Source organism: Aquarana catesbeiana, linkage group LG06 (genome assembly GCF_042186555.1).
Source record: "Aquarana catesbeiana isolate 2022-GZ linkage group LG06, ASM4218655v1, whole genome shotgun sequence".
Classification (NCBI taxonomy): domain Eukaryota; kingdom Metazoa; phylum Chordata; class Amphibia; order Anura; family Ranidae; genus Aquarana; species Aquarana catesbeiana.
In genome coordinates, this window is record NC_133329.1 from 97833200 (window position 1) to 97855832 (window position 22633).

A 22633-nucleotide genomic window follows, 5' to 3' on the forward strand; every position below is an offset into this window, starting at 1 on the left:
CCACTGCCTTGCTAAAGAAGCTGAGGGTAAAGGTGATGGACTGGCCAAGCATGTCTCCAGACCTAAACCCTATTGAGCATCTGTGGGGCATCCTCAAATGGAAGGTGGTGGAGCACAAGGTCACTAACATCCACCAACTCCGTGATGTCGTCATGGAGGAGTGGAATAGGACTCCAGTGGCAACCTGTGAAGCTCTGGTGAACTCCATGCCCAAGAGGGTTAAGGCAGTGCTGGAAAATAGTGGTGGCCACACAAAATATTGACACTTTGGGCCCAATTGGGACATTTTCACTTAGGGGTGTACTCACTTTTGTTGCCAGTGGTTTAGACATTAATGGCTGTGTGTTGAGTTATTTTGAGGGGACAGCAAATTATATTGTATTGTATTGTTATACAAGCTGTACACTCACTACTTTACATTGTAGCAAAGTCTAATTTCTTCAGTGTTGTCACATGAAAAGATAGAATAAAATATTTACAAAAATGTGAGGGGTGTACAGGTGGCACTGCAGTCTTATAATGTGTATTCTCTGTGGTAATGTAACCGGATGTATTGTCTATATTTAAGTCAGTGACGTGCAGTCAGGTGAGGCAGAGCTCAGTAAAATTTAGGGGGCATTTAGCCTAAGTCCTACCCCACCACTGGTAAAAAATGTGAGCCTCCCACAACCTATGGTTTCAGAGATACGGGCCTCCTTGAGCAGCCTGTCAGAAGCTACATACAGAGCAGCCAGTTTAAATACAAGCTGGCACACTCTGTTTGCAGCAGACAGAGGATGAGCTCACAGTGCCTCTCCTCTTGTCAGAGGTACCATTAGCCCCAGCTGTCCAATAAAAATGCTGCAGTGGAGGTACGCCTCTCACTGCAGTGTCATAGAAGGGGCATGTGTCTAAAAGACAAATGCTCCCTTCCAGCTCAGCCCTCTTAACTAGAAGGAAATAACACGTGTTTATGTGTATAAGATTTACCCACAATCCCATTTTTGTCTCACACAGTTAAGAGGGAGAATGAGAATATGCTGCCTGCTGAAAAAGTACTGTTATAATCAAACTAAATCATAATATCATATATTATTATGCAATAATAGAAAAACTACCAAAACATGAAGCCAATAAATAGAGAAAGGCAGCAGAAGAAGAAATAAAGTCACTTCAAGAAAATAAAAACTTGAACACTCACAGAGCTCCCTCCTAATAGGAAAACTATATGAAGTAAGTGGACTTTCAAAATAAAGTCAGACGCAGAAGGGAATATCCACAGATACAAAGCCAGACTAGTTGCCAAGAGTTACTACCAGAAATTTGGTGAAGATTACGATGAAACATTCGCTCCCATTGTAAAACACTCCACCATAAGAGCGCTTCTTAGAGTTGCAGCCGGGAAGGGCATGTAAGTGAAACACCTAGACATTAAAACTGCTTTCCTATATGGGAGACATTAAGGAAGATCTCTACATGGAGCAACCACCAGGGTTTGAGCAAGGAGATAACCTTGTGTGTAAACTTCGGAAGAGCATCTACGGTCTTCAGCAATCTGCAAGGATATGGAATGAGAAAGTGAATGAAGTACTTACCAGAGAGGGAGTCTCAAGAAGTAAAGCAGACCCCTGTCTCTACTCCAAAAATCAAGAAGACAGATGGATATATATCTTTATCTATGTTGATGACATTATAACTTGTTTTGAACAAGAAGGGGATTACAATCAGTTCACAAAATGAAAGAAAATTTTGAAATCAAAGAACTTGGGAACTATAGCTACTGGGAATACAAATATAGAGAGAAGAAGATGAAAGTTGCTTTCTCAACCAATCTCAAAAAATATCGGAAATCTTGGAACAATTCCAAATGCAAGATGCAGAGGAAGTGAAAACTCCTATGGAACCAGGCTATCAAAAGGAGCAATGAAGTAGAGAACTTGCTACCCAACAATGATACATATCGCAGAGTAATTGGTAAGCTGCTATATGTTGCCACTGTGACAAGACCAGACATAGCTTCAGCAGTGCGCATACTATGCAGGAAAGTTTCAGCTCCCTGTCAGCATGACTGGAACGCAGTAAAAAGAGTGATAAAAGTACCACAAAGGAACAATTCAGATGAAGTTACTGTTAGCAGCAACATCCAATCCATGACTGGTCGGATATGTGGATGCTGATTGGGCCGGGGACTGCACAGACCGCAAATCCACAAGTGGATTTATCTTCCAGCATGGGGAAGGAACCATAAGTTGGTCTAGTCGAAAGCAAACAACTGTCGCTCCATCTTCAACTGAAGAGTACATTGCAGCAGCACACCCTTGTCAAGAAGCAATATGGATTTGTCAACTTTTTGTGGACATTGGGATAAACATGTCAAAACCAATTCCCATTTTTGAAGACAACCAGGGATGTATAAAGCTTATGCAATCAGAAAGGGTCAATCCTGGGACCAAACACATCGACGTCAAGTATCACCTACTAAGGGACAATCAAGAGCAAGGTGTTATTGACATTCATCATTGCCCATCAAAGGAGATGACTGCTGATGCACTCACCAAGCCTTTATTGGAGGAATGTAAAAATTATTTCCAGAAGAAGCTGAATATAGTTTTGCAAAGCACATGCTGCTGAGAAGGGGTGTTGGAAGAACAACATGTAATGTAAAGTTGCTTATATAAACTGACTAATATATAAATACACACACACACACATTATACCTTTCTACCCAGCAGGTGGCACTGCAGTGTTATAATGTGTAATCTCTGTGGTAATGTAATAACAGGATGTATTGTCTGTATCCTCCTTGTTTCTGTTCATAAGGATATTCCTCCATAAAAGTAAAGCCGTTTGCTGAATCCAAGAAGCTTCCAAAGCATTATTTACTCAGCTAATAATGGTGTGGAGTGCTGTGCTAAGGTGCATTCAGTACTGACTGCAGAGTATGGATACTGAGTGCAGTGGGGGCAATAAGAGTGGTGTGCTGATTGCAGCAGAGCTTTTAGGGCAGTATGCAGAGTGCAACAGGCTGCACGGGCAGAGTGCTTATATACACAAATGACCTCACAAATGCGATTCTGTAAGAATGGTCAAATATTCCCATAGACACACTCCTAAACCTTGTGGACAGCCTTCCCAGAAGAGTTGAAGCTGTTATAGCTGCAAAGGGTGGGCCAACTCAATATTGAACCCTACAGACTTATGCCCCGTACACACGGTCGGATTTTCCGACGGAAAATGTGTGATAGGACCTTGTTGTCGGAAATTCCGACCGTGTGTAGGCTCCATCACACATTTTCCATCGGATTTTCCGACATACAAAGTTTGAGAGCAGGATATAAAATTTTCCGACAACAAAATCCGTTGTCGGAAATTCCGATCGTGTGTACACAAATCCGACGGACAAAGTGCCACGCATGCTCAGAATAAATAAAGAGATGAAAGCTATTGGCCACTGCCCCGTTTATAGTCCCGACGTACGTGTTTTACGTCACCGCGTTCAGAATGATCGGATTTTCTGACAACTTTGTGTGACCATGTGTATGCAAGACAAGTTTGAGCCAACATCCGTCGGAAAAAATCCTAGGATTTTGTTGTCGGAATGTCCGAACAAATTCCGACCGTGTGTACGGGGCATAAGACTGGAATGCCATTAAAGTTCATGTGTGTGTAAAGGCACATCCCAATACTTTTGGTAATATAGTGTATATAGGGTGCACAAGGCGTAGTGCGAAGTGCAGCAGGGCACATAAGTATAATAGGGGATGAAGTGCAGAGAGCTGAGAGTAGTAGAGTGCCAAGTACAAGTTCAGTGCAGAGTGCAGTTGGGTGCAACAGGTAGAGTAGTGAGTAATATAGGGGCATAATGCGAAGTGCAGCAGGGGGCATAGTACTGAGTATAATGGGCAGGGGGTGCTGTGTATAATGGGTACTCAACTCGGAGTGCTGAGTACATTGAGGAGCACCATGCCACATGCAATTGGGATTTAAGTGTAATGAGGTGCAGGGTGTAGAGTATAGGGCACCCTTTCTAAACCTTTTCACCCCCAGCGGGACCCTTTAAATAACTTTCAGTTCTCAAGGAACCTTTTCTAAAACAAATTCCTGGTCAGTTGGAAGAATGTCCCTTACATTGGTGGCCAGTTGGAAGAGTAGGTACTAGGAGTTCTAAGTGTGGGCATAGCCCCCAACTGTCCTTAATTTGGAGGGACTGTCGCTGATTTGGAACAAAGTCCCTCTGTCCCTCATTTGTCCCTCATTTTGGTCTGATCTATATAAAATGCGCTTTTTATCTTTCAGAAAGTGTTTCCAGTCCTAAAACCTTTCATCCAATTTTTAAATTGCTGCATTTGTAAATTTCAAAAGCCAATATAAACGAATAGTAGTGGTAGAAAAAAAAAAAGCACTTGTGTGTTTAACTAATCATTTTTTGGTATAATTCTCCTCTAAGGGGGCGTGGCAGGGGGTGTGTCCTATGACTACATATTTTTGCTATTAGGTGTCCCTCGTTCCCATCTCACAAAGTTGGAAGGTATGAGTGTGGGGTGTGTTGTATTCATTTGGGGTGTGTGTTGAGAGGCGTGGTGGCTGTAATAGGGTGTACTAGTTGTATTCAGAATGCATGGTGTGGAGTACTAAGTGGATGGGTGGAATGTGACCTTTGCTGGTTTACAACCCCCAACTGGCATGAAGCCCCATTCATGCGCTAAAGCAAGTCAAATTTTTCTTTTTCTGAAGGTTATTTTGCTGATTCTGAAAGCTTTATCACTATTTAACTCGCCCCATAAACACACACTCACATTTCCTTTTCTACACCTAAAGCGCACTTAAACCCAAACCCAGAAATATAAATTGTATAAAGCTTATTAGTCCTCAGTGTGGTGACTGCATTCATTTTCATTTTCTCAAACTTCTTTTGCTTTATTTTTACCTAGTAATCCTGCCAATAACACACTTCTCGTTCCTGGGTGCCTAAATCTCTCCTCCACTGTATCTATGGAGGGAGCCATGGTTGTCACCCTGAACTTCTCTCCTTACAATGCCTTGGAAAAGGACCCAATGAAATTTTCCACATTTTGTCATGTTACAACCAAAAACGTAAATGTATTTTATTGGGATTTTATGTGATAGACCAACACAAAGTGGCACATAATTGTAAGTGGAAGGAAAATGATAAATGGTTTTCAAAATGTTTTACAAATAAATATGTGAAAAGTGTGGCGTGCATTTGTATTCAGCCCCCCTGAGTCAATAGTCAAGCTCTGTCAGATTAGATGGAGAGTGTCTGAACAGCAATTTTCAAGTCTTGCCACAGATTCTCAATTGGATGTAGGTCTGGGCTTTGACTGGGCCATTCTAACACACGAATATGCTTTGATGTAAACCATTCCATTGTAGCTCTGGCTGTATGTTTAGGGACGTTGTCCTAATGGAAGGTGAACCTCCGCCTCAGTCTCAAGTCTTTTGCAAACTCCAACAGGTTTTCTTCTAAGATTGCTCTGTATTTGGCTCCATCCATCTTCTCATCAACTCTGACCAGCTTCCCTGTCCCTGCTGAAGAAAAGCATTCCCACAACATGATGCTGCCATCACCATGTTTCACGGTGGGGATGGTGTGTTCAGGGTGATGTGCAGTGTGCAGTTTTCTGCCACACATAGGCCAAAAAGTTCACTTTTGGTCTCATCTGACCAGAGCACCTTCTTTCACATGTTTGCTGTGTCCCCCACAATCCCACATGGCTTCTCGCAAACTGCAAACAGGAGTTCTTATGGCTTTCTTTAAACAATGGCTTTCTTCTTGCCACACTTCTATAAAAAGGTCAGATTTGTGGAGTGCACGACTAATAGTTGTCTTGTGGACAGATTCTCCCACCTGAGCTGTGGATCTCTGCAGCTCCTCCAGAGTTACCATGGACCTCTTGGCTGCTTCTCTGATTAATGCTCTCCTTGACCGGCCTGTCAGTTTAAGTGGCCGGCCATGTCTTGGTAGGTTTGCAGTTGTGCCATACTCTTTCCACTTTCAGATGATGGATTGAACAGTACTCCATGAGATGTTCAAAGCTTGGGATATTTCTTTATAACCTAACCCTGCTTTAAACTTCTCCACAACTTTATCGCTGACCTGTCTGGTGTGTTCCTTGGCCTTCATGATGCTGTTTGTTCACTAAGGTTCTCCAACAAACCTCTGAGGGCTTCACAGAACAGCTGTATTTATACTGAGATTAAAATTACACACAGGTGGACTCTATTTACTAATTAGGTGACTTCTGAAGGCAATGGGTTCCACTAGATTTTAGTTAGGGGTATCAGAGAAAAAGGGGGCTGAATACAAACGCATGCCAATAAAATACATTTACGCTTTTGGTTGTAACATAACAAAATGTGGAAAATTTCAAGGGTTATGAATACTTTCTCAAGGCGCTGTACATGGACTACAAACATGTCCGGATCTCTTCATCTCCTTTATATGGGGGGGGGCAATTGGTAGTTTACTGATAGCTAGGAACAGGGCTTTTCAGCGAGAACGCCTCCAGCATTGAATGTATGTAATGGCAAGGTGTGCTGGAGGGTCCATTGATGCTGGCTGCTGGGGAATCTATTGTTCCTGGAGGAGACATATTTTTACATGGTGGTCTATTGTTGCTGGAGGGAGCTTATGTTGCTGGGGGGTCAATTGCTGCAGTAAGAGATCTACTGATGAGGGAGAGGTGTATTGTTGCTGGATACTTGGGGGATCTATTGTTGCTGGAGGACATCTTTTTTTGCGTGGCAGTCTATTGTTGCTGGTGGGGATCTATTGTTGCTGGGGATATACTGTTGCGGGGGGATCTATTGTTGCTGAGGGGATCTATTGTTGCTGGGGAGGTTCTATTGTTGCTGGGGAGGTTCTATTGTTGCTGGGGAGGTTCTATTGTTGCTGGGGGGATCGATTGTTGCTGGAAGAGATCTATTGTTGCTAGAAAAGATCTACTCATGAGGCAGAGGTGTATTGTTGCTAGCTACTGGGGGATCTATTGTTGCTGGAGGACACCTATATTGCGTGGCAGTCTATTGTTGCTGGGGAAGTCTATTGTAGCTGGTGGAGGATCTATCATTGCTGGGGTGGGGGGGGTCACTTGTTGCTGGAAGAGATCTACTTTTGAGAGATGGGTCAATTGTTGCTGGCTGCTATGGGATCTATTGCAGCAGTAGAACATCTCTTTTTGCATGGCAGTCCATTGCTGCTGGTGGGGGATCTATTGTTGCTGGTTGGGCTTATGTTGCTAGGGGGTCAATTGTTGCTGGAGGGAATCTACTGTTGAGGGCTGGGTCTATTGTTGCTGGCTGCTGGAGAGAGTCTATTGCTGCTGGCTACGGGTGGTCTACTTCACTGCTTTTCTTGTTGTTAACAAATTCCATACAAATGACTTATTACCACAAAATAAAAACTTGGTACTGTATTCTCTAAAAGGGGCATTTCTCGGAGGTGGGCAAGGGGTGGAACCAACGGATGGTGCTCGGAGGTGGGTTTCTGCACCTATTCTAAAAAAAAAAAAAAAAAAAAAAGCCCTGGCTAGGAAGATATTCCTTCTGTTCAGCTCACAGGAAGTGAGAAAAACATGCATTTCTGGTAGGATCAACAGGCATTTCCTGTATTTGCTGAAAATGTTCATAGCTTAAAGTGATTGTAAAGGTTTTTTTTTATAACAAACGTCATATTTACCTGCTCTGTCCAAGGGTTTTGCACAGAGCGGCCCCGATCCTCCTCTTCTGGGGTCCCCCTGGCAGCACTCCTGGCTCCTCCTCTTCGGCGAGTGCCCCTGCGGAGAGCCGATTTCAATGGGGGCACTTGTGCAGGCACGCTCCTGAGTCCTGCTGCATCCATTGACACAGCCAGTGGGACTCGCCCTGACCCTGGCTCACGTCACTGGATTCGATTGACAGCAGCGGGAGCCAATGACTCCTGCAGCTTTCAATCTATCCTATGAGGACCCGAGACAGCGGCTGGAGCTGCTGGGCTCATGCTCTTCGCTGGAACGACCGGGGTTTAGGTAAGAAAAAAGGGGGACTCTGGGGGGGGAGCTGCAGCACAGAAGGTTTTTTACCTTAATGTGCATAGAATGCATTAAGGTGAAAAGCCCTGAGACTTTACAACTCCTTTAAGCACTTCAGCCCCGGAAGGATTTATGACCAGAGCATTTTTGCGATTCGGCACTGCGTCGCTTTAGCTGACAATTGCGCGGTCGTGCGACGTTGTACCCAAACAAAATTGACGTCCTTTTTTTCCCCACAAATAGAGCTTTCTTTTGGTGGTATTTGATCACCTCTGTGGTTTTTATTTTTTGCTCTATAAACAAAACAAAAAAACAAAAAAAGAGCGTCTATTTTGAAAAAAAGCAATATTTTTTACTTTTTGCTATAATAAATATCCCCAAAAAATATATAAAAAAGCTAATTTTTTCCTCAGTTTATGCCAATATGTATTCTTCTACATATTTTTGGTTAAAAAAAAAATTTAAAAAAAAATATCGCAATAAGCGTATATTGATTGGTTTGCACAAAAGTTATAGCGTCTACAAGATAGGGGATAGATTTGTGGCATTTTTATTATAATTTTTTTTTACTAGTAATGGCGGCGATCAGCGATTTTTATCGGGACTGTGCTATAAATAGCCACTAAGTACTATATAAATGACACTGGCAGGGAAGGGAAGCCAAGCACATCTAAGGATTGTACGTTGTATTACATTTTTGTACTTGGGTTTAGTTATGCTAGTAATCCTTTAACAACCCCCAGGACATGTTATACTGCTGTGTGGAAATGACCTTTGTTTACCAAACCACGCCTTGCTATAAGTTTATTCATCTCAACTACTCTTTGAGGTGTGTGCGTTTATTGCCCGTACTCCCAAATTACTGGATATAGAAAAAAAAAATGTATATATTATATATATATATATATAATATATATATATATATATATATATATATATATACATATACACACACACACACACACTATCTAAATAAATAAAGGGCCTATTCACAATATGTGGTGTTAATGCAAATGGCAGTCCATTTATTTTTAAGGGCTGGCAGGGAAGCTTCATGCCCGACACAACCAGGCATGACTCTTTTAGGTAGCATTCCATAAAACATAGCTTGTGTTGTGTGCCCCATTGCAAGAACATTGCCAACTATTGTAGATGTGCTTTGGGGTGCCATTCTAAACTCAGACAAGTGTGTTGCAGTAACTTACAGTAAAAAACTTGCATTTCACGGTGCATTAAGGCAATGAAACAATCTGAATGGGCCATAAATGTTTCCTGAACAGCTATTCATGGGTATACATTGTGCTAACAAAAAAAAGGCACATTTTTTTATCATGCATTATCGCAATGCACAAACACTGGTTTACACTTGCTTCATAATGTGCCATTTGACACACTTTTTAAAGCTCTCCAAAATGCCAAGCAAATCACCGGTCACTAAATAAAAGGTTTACCTTACAGTCCTGTTCACACATTGTGTTTATTTTACTTTGCTTCAAAAAACGATACAACGTGTCGCTTTCTTGGTGCTTCAAGGTATCTCCAAAGCCTCCACAGAAGACTATTATAACGCTCACTTACAGCACCTGGAGCTTTTGAGGGGCTTTTATTCAGCGTTAGCTTTACTTTGGAGGTACTGCAAGTATGAGATATCTCAGCACTGGGAAACCAACACACAATCTGGAAAGACGTCATCAGTAGTGACTTCCAGTTCATGTGTATATTAGAGCTGCACAATTCTGGCTAAAATTAGAATCACGATTTTTTTGCTTAGAGGATAGATCACAATTCTCTCACATTAAAACACAAAAAAATTGTGCTAACTTTACTGTTTCTTTTTTTTATTAATTGAAGTGTATTTTTTTTCCCAAAAAATTGCATTTGAAAGACCGCTGGGCAAATACAGTGTGACATAAAATATTGCAGCAATTGCCATTTTATTCCCTAGGGTCTCTGCTAAAATATATATATCTATATCTATCTATATATATATATATAGATAGATATAGATATAGATATAGAGATAGATATATCTATCTATCTATCTATCTATCTATCTATCTATCTATCTATCTATCTATCTATCTATATATATATATATATCTCTATATCTATATCTATATATATGTTTGGGGGTTCCAAGTAATTTTTTTAGCAAAAAATATTGATTTTAATTTAAGAAAGAAGTGTCAGAAAAAGATTAAGGCCTCTTTCACACGGATGATCCGTATGTCCGTTTTTCATCCATCCGTTTTCGGATGAAAAACGGACATACAGTCATCCCTATGGAGCGTCGGATGTCAGCGGTGACATGTCCGCTGACATCCGACCCCGCTCCGATCCGAAAAGTGTAACGGAGGAAAAACCTACTTTTCCCTCCGTTTTCGGATCGGATCGGATGACGACGGACACTACGGACCGTCATCATCCGATCCCCCATAGGGGAGAGCGGCGCTCTGACAGGTCCGTCGCTGCACAGCGTGCAGCGATGCACCTGTCATCTTCCTGCTCAGCGGGGATCGGCGGAGCGATCCCCGCTGAGCCAGCGTGTGTTCACGGGGCGGATCATCACTGATCTGCCCCGTGTGAAAGAGGCCTTAGACTTTAAGTGGTTAAACTTCCTGCATTTACACTTTGTTTAAAACTTGGCAGATTGCCTGGGTTATTGGTTTACACAGAGAAGTTTATCCCTTTGATCTAAGAAGGAAGTTAGATACAATGTTTCAAGCTCTAAACTTGGCAGACTGCTTGGATGTTTTCTTTTGACAGCTGAGTGAGCAGATAATCTCTATATTTGTTTATATGAAAGAATCGCAAACTCAGCAGGAGAGATCGTCAGGGGAGGTGAATCGAGATCACGATTTTTTAACGATTAATTGTGCAGCTCTAGTGTATATATTCTGGGAGTGTCTGGTGAAGACGTTACATCTGGTGTATAGCAGGAAGGGGAGTGGAGTCCAGACTAGAGCTGAGCAACTAGCAGACAGCACACATGGTAATGCTATAGTAGAAGGTGAGTGGGGACCAGAGAGAGAGGGCCGAGAAGCAGAGAATCAGCAGAGCTGGTGGTCTGAAGCAGAGGAAACTAGCAGAGGTCACACAAGGTGAGCAATATAGTGGGAGGTGGGCAGGGACTGGAGAGAGAGAGAGAGAGGAGGATCAGCAGAGCTGGGGGACCGGAGCATGAGAAACTAGCAGATGTCACATGTGGTAAGCAAAGTGGACAATATAGCGGGAGGTGGGCAGGGACTGGAGAGAGAGGAAGATCAGAAGATCTGGGGCACCAGAGCAGGAGAAACTAGCAGATGTCACACCTAGTGAGCAGCGTGGGAGCAATATAGTGGGAGGTGAGCAGAGACTGGAGAGAGAAGAAAATCAGCAGAGCTGGGGGACCAGAGCAGGAGAAAGTAGCAGATGTCACACCTGGTGAGCAGCGTGGGATCAATAGCAATATAGCGGTAAGTGAGCAGGAACTGGAGAGAGAGGAGGATCAGAAGAGCTGGGGAACCGGAGCAGGAGAAATGAGCAGATGTCACACGTGGTGAGCAGCGTAGGAGCAATATAACGAGAGGTGAGCAGAGACTGTAGAGAGAGGAGGATCACACAGAACAAAGGGCCCAGAAATGTTGATGGACAAATTAATGAAGAGGGATCCTCTACTAAGTGAGAGACTACTGCCAAAAAAAATAGCTACCCACCTAGCAGTCCTGATCCAATATCTTTAATATTTTTTCACTGACCTGGAACAGATATGTGGTAACTAGAGCCCTGACTTCAATGGGGGGTACCCTTCCAGGTCAGTAACCCAAAGCATTGAAGCCAGATACAGTCAGGCGATTAGCATTTTCAGAAGAAGGTCAAATCTGCATATTCCTCCCAGTACAGACCTTCTTTAAAATAAATAAATCCTATTCTTAAATGATATTTGCATTCACAGGTTACCCATAGACACTATTAGGTTACCCATAGACACATTTTAAGTTCAAGAGGTTGCTGCACTTAAAATCTCTTTGCTTTACTCTATCAAATCTTTAGAAAAGATTACAAAGCAAAGTTATTCAAGACAAAATAGTTACGATCATCTGTTCCAGTGTTAATTTTAGTCTTAGGACTAAAATGGCATTTTAGTTTTAGTCCCATTTTAGTCTTCTGCAATTGTTTTAGTTTTAGTCCTATTTAGTCGACTAAATCTCCAGTACATTTTAGTCGACTAAAATGTCCTTCGTTTTAGTCGACTAAAATCTCCAGTACATTTCAGTAATTGCAATTTAGTTTTAGTCATAGTCTTTTGACTAAAATGGCATTTTAGTTTTAGTCTCATTTTAGTCTTAGGACTAAAATGCCTTTTAGTTTTACTCGTATTTTAGTATTCTCAATTGTTTTAGTTTTAGTCGTATTTTAGCTCTCTCTAAAATAGTATTCATTTAGTCAACTAAAATGTTTTAGACGTTCTAGTCGACTAAATTAACACTGATCTGTTCAGACAAAGATTACGTTTCGGGCTGGTTTGTTCACGCCCTTCCTTAGATCATTTAGAACACATCTGAAGGTTTTCAACAGTCATTTGCTTAATATATGTTCACAAATATCATCACACATGGAATCAATATGGTTAATTACTTTCAACTTCAATTCAATTAGTGTTTATAGATACAAATTTTATATCATAGACACAGAAAATGGCTTATTCAAAGGACTAATGGTCCCATTATCACATTGTCAACTTGTAGTTCATATATTCTCAAATCTGAAAGACATTATATATATACACATGTATATATCAAAAAACACCTAAATATATATCTCTTAAAATGAATAGATGTAATCATCAATTCAAACCACACCTAGAGTAAAAAAAGAAAAAGGAAGAACGTTCATATATTTAAATGAACGAATAAAGATCTAGATCCAAGTTCAAACCATGCAGAACAATGGTGTTCAAAAAATTAATCCAATGCACCTCTCTTTTCCTAAGGGCTAGTTCACGATCCCCCCCCCTCTTCTGTTCCTTTCGATCCCTTCCAGGTCCATGAATTTTAATTGTGACACACTATGTCCAAACTCTACAAAGTGTCTAGCAAGTGGTAATTGTGTTAATTTGTCTCTAATTGAGTATTTATGTCTCGCTATCCTATCCTTCACTTTCTGTGTAGTTTCCCCAATGTAAACTAATCCACATGGGCACTTGATGGAATATACTACAAATGATGATTGACATGTATAGTGTCCCCTAATAGGGATGTTAAAACCTCTGTGGGGGTGTGTGAAAAATTTGCCCTTAATCATAGAATTGCACTGAATGCACGATAAACAGGGATATGAACCTAGGTTTTTTGGTCCCAAAAACGTTGTTTTCGGTACTGCTGGTGAAAATTGATCAGATCTTATTAGTCCAGTGTGACTTTGCATTGCAACTTGATGTGGCTTTCATGTTTTGTAACTTTGGCCAATCAGAACAATACAGTGTGTGAAACATTACTGAACCCTCTAAAGTCACAGCCAAAGTCGCAAAGATAGGACAAAAACTATTTCCTTGTGACTTCGCAAGGAAGACGCAGAAAAGTAGTGCAGGAACTATTTTCTTTGTCACAGAAACTTGAGTTGCTGCAATTAAGACGGCACCCAATGACACAAATGTGTTTTGACTTGTCATGCGACTTTCTGTGTCACACGTCACAGCAAGTCACGTGAGAAGTCGCAGCAGTGTGAACCCAGGGTTAAACATTTTAATTCTGTCTTGGAGCCTCAGAATAATTAAACCCATTAGGAGTACATGGCATGTAATAAAATGTGTTCTGGTCTCAAACTTGTTATCACTCATAGTTCAGCTGGGCAAGGGCCTAATCTGCTTTCCTGTCGGACTGGTTATTAGCAAAGAATCAGAAACCTCAGTGTATTTCATAACCTCTGAGATAATAACAGTAAGCCAGAATAAGAAGAAATTTACCGTTATTTGGCAGCATTTTGAGCCCAAATAGTACCACTCTAGGAAGTACCGGGGATGGATCTGGCCCAATTCCTCTCCTAAGTGGAATATACATCCATCACCCCTCATATTTATATTCATTCAAAAGTAATTTCACTCTGGACAATAAATGCAAGATATAGAGACTGTAACCTGTAGGTATTCAAAAATATTAATACCTATAGAAAACTGGACCTGCGGCATGATCATAAACACAGTAACATCCCAGTGGCCACACCTTAGATCTGGCGATTGGCCAAATCATTTCTGTCAATAACCCCCTCAAGGTCTACAAAAGAGGGGCTGCATCCACACTTGACAGCTCTCATTTAAAGTGGCAGCGAACATCACTATATTACCAAAAGTATTGGGACGCCTGCCTTTACATGCACATGAACTTTAATGGCATCCCAGTCTTATGCCCCGTACACACGGTCGGATTTTCCGACGGAAAATGTGTGATAGGACCTTGTTGTTGGAAATTCTGACCATGTGTGGGCTCCATCACACATTTGCCATCAGATTTTCCGACACACAAAGTTTGAGAGCAGGCTATAAAATTTTCCGACAACAAAATCCGTTGTCGGAAATTCGGATCGTGTGTACACAATCCGACGCACAAAGCGCCACGCATGCTCAGAATAAATAAAGAGATGAAAGCTATTGGCCACTGCCCCGTTTATAGTCCCGACGTACGTGTTTTACGTCACCACGTTCACTTTGTGTGACCGTGTGTATGCAAGACAAGTTTGAGCCAACATCCGTCGGAAAAAATCCTAGGATTTTGTTGTCGGAATGTCCGATCAATGTCCGACCGTGTGTACGGGGCATTAGTCTGTAGGGTTAAATATTGGGTTTGCCCCATCCTTCGCGGCTGTAACAGCTTCAACTCTTCTGGGAAGGCCGTCCACAAGGTTTAGGAGTGTGTCTATGGGAATGTTTGACCATTCTTCCAGAAGCGCATTTGTGAGGTCAGGCACGCATGTTGGACAAGACGGCCTGGCTCGCAATGTCCGCTTCATCCCAAAGGTGTTCTATCGGGTTGAGGTCAGGACTCTGTGAAGGCCAGTCAAGTTCCTCCACCCCAAACTCGCTCATCCATGTCTTTATGGACCTTGCTTTGTGCACTGGTTCAAATCATTTGGTGGAGGGGGGGGGGGGGGAGAGATTATGGTGTGGGGTTGGGCTTGGCCCCTTAGTTACAGTGAAGGGAACTCCTCAGCATACCAAGACATTTTGGACAATTTCATGCTCCCAACTTTGTGGCAACAGTTTGGGGATCGCCCTTCCTGTTCCAACATGACTGAGCACCAGTGCACAAAGCAAGGGGCACAACATCAACTTATGACAAAACGTATAGGGAAGAGCGACGTGCTGATGTCACCACGATTCCTGAGTCCCAGGCGGACGAGTGTTGCTAAATTTGCCAGCCAGCATAACTGTTTTTAAGGTGATCATTGGACTTCTTTGATGGAAGTGCATTTATGGTTTGTGGAATAAAAGTTTTTTAAAGGGGTTGTAAACCCTCATGGTTTTTCACCTTAATGCATTCTATGCATTAAAGGTGAAAAACCTTCTTTGGTGCTGCAGTCCCCCCTCCCCCCCTCCGAGCCCCTGTTTTACTTACCTGACCCCGATCTTTCTCCGGCCAGGAATGAGCACACCAGCTCTGGCTGGTGTTTCGTGTCCTGATTGGATAGATTGATAGTAGAGAAGCCATTGGTTCCCAACGCTGTCAATCAAATCCAATGACGTGGGCAGAGTCCTGCATTCTGCGTGAATGGACACAGATGTGTGACTCGGGAGTGCGTCCGCACGGGTGTCCACCAAGGAGAGCACTTCTCCGTGGACACTCGTGTGGGAAGGAGCCACCAGCGCCGCTGAGGGACCCAAGAAGAGGATGATCGGGGCCACTCTGTTCAAAACGAACTACATAGTGGAGGTAAGTATGACATGTTTGTTTGTTTGTTTTTTTTTTAAAAAAACAAACAAACAGTTTACAACCCCTTTAAGGATTTTATGCTATATAGAGCCCTCCATATTTTGAGAACTACCTATGACCATACTGTCTGAATGACCAGTTTGCATGCCACAAGAGGACTTTCAGATGACACTCAAAGGCCCTGGCTTTAATATATATAGCCCACAAGGGATACTGACCTTCTGGAATAGGAGGTCCATGCGAGCTGGTAAGCAAGCACTTATATGGTGTTGGTGGTTCTTTAAAAGGATTACACATTTCAAGGTGGTGGAAGGTGGCGATACGGACTAAAGAACACTTATTACTATATTACCTGTGGACTCTATCCGATCACACTTTGATTTGGTGTATGCAGATAAATCACATTAGTGCAACTCTGATAATGTTTATTGTTTCTGGACTGTGCCTATATCACACAGGAGAGTTGCTATATTCATACTTACCTATGTGGATGGAGCATCAGACCGATACTGCAGCTGTCCCCCGCCGCCTCTTCACTAAGAACCGAGCCACCGATGACTCGGTTCTCTCTCCTCCCTGAGCAGAGAGATGCTGACTGTCAGTCAGCATCTCTCCTGCTTAGCTCCTCCACACTAATTAGAGCGCTGAGCTGTGGAGGGGCGGGGAGCGTCCGTCAGTCAAGGCAGCTGGCGGATCCAGACTTTGGAAGTCGAGGAGGATGCGCTGCCTCGACTGAAATTGGTGACGTCAGCAGATGTTTTCGCTATCTCTCCTTGACACCTTTCCCCGTTTTGGCAAAAAAAAAAAAAAAAAAAAAAATCTTGACGATGTAAATGTGTGTAGCGCGTTTAAGCGAATCGGTGCGGTAATTCATTTAATTTGCCAGAATAATCACTTATTCTGGCCACTGCAATGAATTAGCGCTTAAAAGGAGAAGTCCAGCCTGAGCTTTTTAGGCTGGGCTTCTCCTCTGAAGTCGGCTCTCTGCTGACGTCATAGAGTTAGTCGAGGCACCACGTCATCCCGACTTCCCAAGTCTGCATCCGCCAGCTGCCTTGACTGATTACAGTCTCAGCGAGCCACTGAGACGGCCGCTCCCCGCCCCTACACAGCTCAGTGATCCAATGAGCGTGGAGGAGCAGAGCAGGAGCAATGCTGACTGGCAGTCAGCAGCGCTCTGCTCAGGGAGGTGAGAGAACCGAGCCATCGGCAGTGTTCAGTGGCTCGGTTCTCAGTGCAGAGGCGGCGGAGGACTGATGCAGCACCGGTGTGCTGCTGTATCCAGCTAGGCAAGTATGATTAGCACAAAAATAAAAAAATAAAAAATAAAACATACTTCTCTTTTAAGCACTAAACATACTGTGCGTTTGGCTGCATTAAGCTTTTTTATGGCCAAAACACTGCTGCTCTTGAATGCACTGGTGTTTTTTTTTCTGCCTCTAAACTTCTCTAAAAGTCTATGTGGGCATGGACACATAGGCGAAAACACAGGGGCGTTTACAGGCAGGGAAAAAAAAAAAAAACGCCAGGATGCCCCTAAGCCCCTGTTCACACCGGTGTGGCTTTGAAATCGCACTACTTCAGTGCGATTTGCACTGCCGATTTCATTGCAACAGAAGTCTATGCAAGTCGCAATGAAATCAGTAAAAAGTAGTGCAAGAGCCTTTTTTAGTGGATAATACCACACATCAGGGGCAGATGCATGCAACTCTATAAAAGACAACAAAACATGAGTAGACCAGTATGATCAAACGTTATACCCCTCAACGGGGAGGGTGTGTACAAGAGAAAAGGGAGAGTGTAATGCTGGCCATATGCTATACGAAAAATCAGCCGAAATTCGGTCATTTAGACAGTTCGTTGGTTTTTCGGCCAGTTAATGGGCACAAAATCGATAATCGTTGGGACAATTTTGAGCCGAAAAAAACGAAGGACAAGTTTGGGAATTTTCTGCCGAACGAACGATAAATTGAAAGGTTAATGTGTTTCCCGTCCAAACTGACTGCACTAGGTATATGTAAAAAAAAAACGAACAAAAAATGCATTCATTTATGTCCACTGAACGATTTATTGGTCATTACATGATGGCATTATCGTTTGCGCTCACGGCCGAATATTCTTTTTTCGAAAATGGGTTTGGCCGATTTTTCGTATAGTGTATGGCCAGCATTACTCATCCCTCTGAGTACTTACATTGTGATAAGTCTGGAAAATGGGGGACGAGGAACCAGAGGCTGTCCAAATTGTCTGTACCGGGAGCTGTGGAAGGGGCCTGCAGGAGAGGGGCCGGGTGCACAAAACATCATCCCCAAGAAAACGAAAGGCAGAAATCCAGGTAGTGGTATGAGTGGGCTTCATGTGTATATATATATATATATATATATATATATATATATATATATATATATATATATATATATATATATATATATTGGGTGTGCTATAAATACTCTATATTGTGAGAAGTAGCTAGAGCCCAATGCCAAAGTGCAGGTGGATAAGTGAAAAGAAGAAGTGTGTGAAGAGAGAAAAACAAACAAAGGAGAAAAAAAAAAAAAAAGGGAGAAAGAAAAAAAAAAAAAGAAAAGAACAAAAAAGAAAAAAAGAAAAAAGAAAAAAAAGAGAGAATAAAAAAAAAGAAAAAAGGAAAAAGAAGGGGGAAGAAAAAGGAAGGGTGAGTAACTCTCTCCCTTTTCTCTTGTACACACCCTCCCTGTTGAGGGGTATAACGTTTGATCATACTGGTCTACTCATGTTTTGTTGTTTTTTTATAGAGTTGCATGCATCTGCCCCTGAGGAGTGGTATTATCCACGAAACGCATCAGTCTTTTTAGGATGCATTCTCAAGCCTACTGATAGGAACCTACTTAGACTCATCTATAACCAAATGATCATACTGGTTTTTCTTACCATTGATTACACTGCATAGTGCCATTTAGATAATGTGTACATATATGAATTTGCAATAATTAATTTTATCCATATTATATCTCTTGTTAATTTTATATGCAGTCCATTTGATATGTATATGTAAAGAATTTATGAGGCTTTGTTGCCCTTCTTTGTACTTGCTCCATTTCCAGCACATCCTTCCTGAGGACTGGTGCCCAGAATTGGACAGCATACTCCAGGTGCGGCCGGATCAGAGTCTTGTAGAGTGGGAGAATTATCGTTTTATCTCTTGAATTAGTCCCCTTTTTAATGCATGCCAATATTCTGTTTGCTTTGTTAGCAACAGCTTGACATTACATGCCATTGCTGAGCCTATCATCTACTAGAACCCCCAGGTCCTTTTCCATCCTAGATTCCCCCAGAGGTTCACCCCCTAGTGAGTAGATTGCATTCATATTTTTGCCACCCAAATGCATTATTTTAAATTTTTCTACATTAAACCTCATTTGCCATGTAGTCGCCCACCCTATTAATTTGTTCAGATCTTCCTGCAAGGTTTCCACATCCTGCGGAGAAGTTATTGCCCTGCTTAGCTTAGTATCGTCCACAAATACAGAGATTGAACTGTTTATCCCATCCTCCAGGTCGTTTATGAACAAATTAAACAGGATTGGTCCCAGCACAGAACCCTGGGGAACCCCTCTACCCACCTCTGACTATTCCGAGTGCTCCCCATTTATCACCACCCTCTGAACTCGCCCTTGTAGCCAGTTTTCAATCCATGTACTCACCCTATGGTCCATGTCAACCGACCTTATTTTGTACAGTAAACGTTTATGGGGAACTGCGTCAAATGCTTTTGCAAAATACAGATACATCACGTCTACGGGCCTTCCTTTATCTAGATGGCAACTCACCTCCTCATAGAAGGTTAATAGATTGGTTTGGCAAGAACAATTCTTCATGAAGCCATGCCGATTACTGCTAATGATACCGTTTTCATTACTAAAAACTTGTATATAGTCCCTTATCATCAATTTTGGAATGAATGGACTTTCCCGAACGAAAACCACATATACTTTTACAATATAGCCCACCTTCTCTCCACACATATGGGTGGCAAGTGGTGACAAGGAGAAGCACCTCCGAACCTGAACTGCCCATGCGGTACATGTACCACTGGCAGAGAAACTTTACACCACATTTGAAGGTCAAAACATAATATGTGATTGGTTAATCTGAACAAGAATCACATTTTGCACAATCTTAAACTAAACCAGTGCCATTGCCATTCTGAAAATGCTAGATGCCTGGCTGTCATGTTGATCTAGTGGCTTTGATACTTTACAGCAGTCATTGCCAACTTATGAGCTATAGGGGGTGTCAAATGCAGCCCCTGACATCACCAAAGGGCCGCACATAATGATCAATATATGTAATGCTTGATGGGACTATTGGAGACTGCAGATCTAATAGGTGTCAAACTGTGGCCCTCCAGCTGTTTCAGAACTACAAGTCCCATCATGCCTCTATCTTTAGGCCCCTTTCACATGGGACGGATCCGTGTTGATAGCTCCGTTTTCCCCAGCTGAGCAGGCAGATGACAGGGCGGGACCCGCACACTGTGCAGGGACCGCCCTGTCAGATCTCCGCTCTACCCTATGGGGGATCGGAGGAACACGGACCGTCTGTCCGTGTTCATCCGATCCGCTCTGCAGACGGATAGAAAAATAGGATTTTCTTCCGTCCGCAGAATCGGACGAGAGCGGAGCCGGACAACATCGGGTGTTAGCTGATGTACATAACACCCATAGGGATGCATGTATGTCCGTATTTCATCCGAAAATGGATAGATGAAATACGGACATACTGTCCGCGTGTGTGAAAGGGGCCTTAGAAATCATACTTGTAACGGTCAGCCTTGCAATGCCTCATGGGACTTGTAGTTTGGAAACAGCTGGAGGTCCACAGTTTGACACCTCTATGACTGTGAGGAAATGATAATCAGAGAGTGTGGATGTGCTACATGTGCCACAGAAAACAATACGAAACTGGGAATATGTTACACGAGGCTACTACAGATCACTGCTATGCTACCCTAATCAATGTTCCCACTACAGACTTCTGAGGTCCGAGGGCCGCACATCATACACCAAAGGGCCGCAATGCAACCCTCAGGCCACATGTTGGACACCAAGGCTGTAAAGCAATGGCTTGGAACAAATACACATACCCGTTAAGACTTCACTTTCTAATCTGCATATTGGTTTCAGGTTGGTGACTCAGAGTATGGCAGTTATAGGCAGCCAGGAAATGAGTATTTCTAAGAGACGATCAGCAATGGCAGCCCCCCATATTTCTACCACTCCAAGTTTACTTTAAAAGAGCTTCAAAGAGATCAAAAAGAGAAGCATGCTTTTTCTCTATTATTCAAAGATTTCTGAGCATCTGCAAACAGAAGCTGGTGGTAACTTGGGACAGGTGATAGGACAATCCTTAGAGAACCGTACCTCATATTATTCCTGGCACCGATCTCAGTTTGCCAACACTTGTAAAGATCAGTCGGTCTGTTCAGACAACTTGCTGTTGGGCTCCTTGATAGACTCTGAAAACAAACCAGGAAGTCCAGCAAGACTTGTATTTCCTGCTTACACATGCTGAAATGTCACTGGCTCTGATAATAAGGAGTGTGCTACTGCTTTGTTATTACCATTACAAAGCCCATTCTTCTCAACAGGTGAAACATTTACAATACGGTACTTCAAATTTTTGCTCACATGATCTGCAGACAGGAACATAGAGAGAGCTAAACAAGGCACAACCCCAGGATTCATCAACAAATCTTTGAAAAGACATGTAAAAAAATCATGTTTTGCATTGCTAAAAATATTACTAAGGGCAAAACTTCATTTTTCAGTTTTGGATAGAGTGGAGAGGGATTAGCACATCCTCTCTATTTGTCCTGTTTACTGTTATCATTGAGCCCTGTTCACATTGATGCGATTTAGCATGCGATTTGACATGGCAAATCGCATGCCAAATCGACGGCAATGGCTGGCACCGATTCCCAAAAGCAGTTTCTGTACTACTTTTGGCGATTTCGGGGTGCGATTTCCATTGACAACTGTGCAGAAACCTGCATAGATGTTTCTGAAATTGCACAATTTGATTCCCGCAGTCACTGTGAACCTAGGCTGAGAGTGAAAGTGAAAGGAAATCACACATTTTGGGTGGTCCAAAAGAACAGTAATATGCCCCGTACACACGGTCGGATTTTCCGATGGAAAATGTGTGATAGGACCTTGTTGTCGGAAATTCCGACCGTGTGTGGGCTCCATCACACATTTTCAATCGGATTTTCCGACACACAAAGTTTGAGAGCAGGCTATAAAATTTTCCGACAACAAAATCCGTTGTCGGAAATTCCGATCGTGTGTACACAAATCCGACGGACAAAGTGCCACGCATGCTCAGAATAAATAAAGAGATGAAAGCTATTGGCCACTGCCCCGTTTATAGTCCTGACGTACGAGTTTTACGTCACCGCGTTCAGAATGATCGGATTTTCCGACAACTTTGTGTGACCGTGTGTATGCAAGACAAGTTTGAGCCAACATCCGTCGGAAAAAATCCTAGGATTTTGTTGTCGGAATGTCCAAACAAACAAAGTCCGACCGTGTGTACGGGGCATTAGAGGGGAAATCTTCCAGTGGGGACACTAGTTTGGTAACTTCCTGCTTCGGCTATGGGACATGAAGTGAGGGTAATTTTCCCCAAGGGACACAAATGGCGAAAAAAAAAAAAACCTGACAGGGGTTATAACTAGGG

At 42.6% G+C, this 22633-nt stretch overlaps 1 protein-coding gene across 2 annotated transcripts in view; it reads right to left on the minus strand.

The window, feature by feature from the left end:
* Positions 1 to 21438, minus strand: part of LOC141148765 (hexosaminidase D-like) — a 94139-nt gene extending 72701 nt beyond the window's left edge. Inside the window, exon 1 of one of the 2 annotated variants that reach the window (XM_073636487.1) lies at positions 21316 to 21438. The gene's annotated coding sequence lies outside the window, so the exon portion shown is untranslated. The remainder of the gene's footprint in view (positions 1 to 21315) is intronic. The other variant, XM_073636488.1, reaches the window with a different exon arrangement.
* Between the last annotated feature and the right edge of the window lie 1195 nt (positions 21439 to 22633).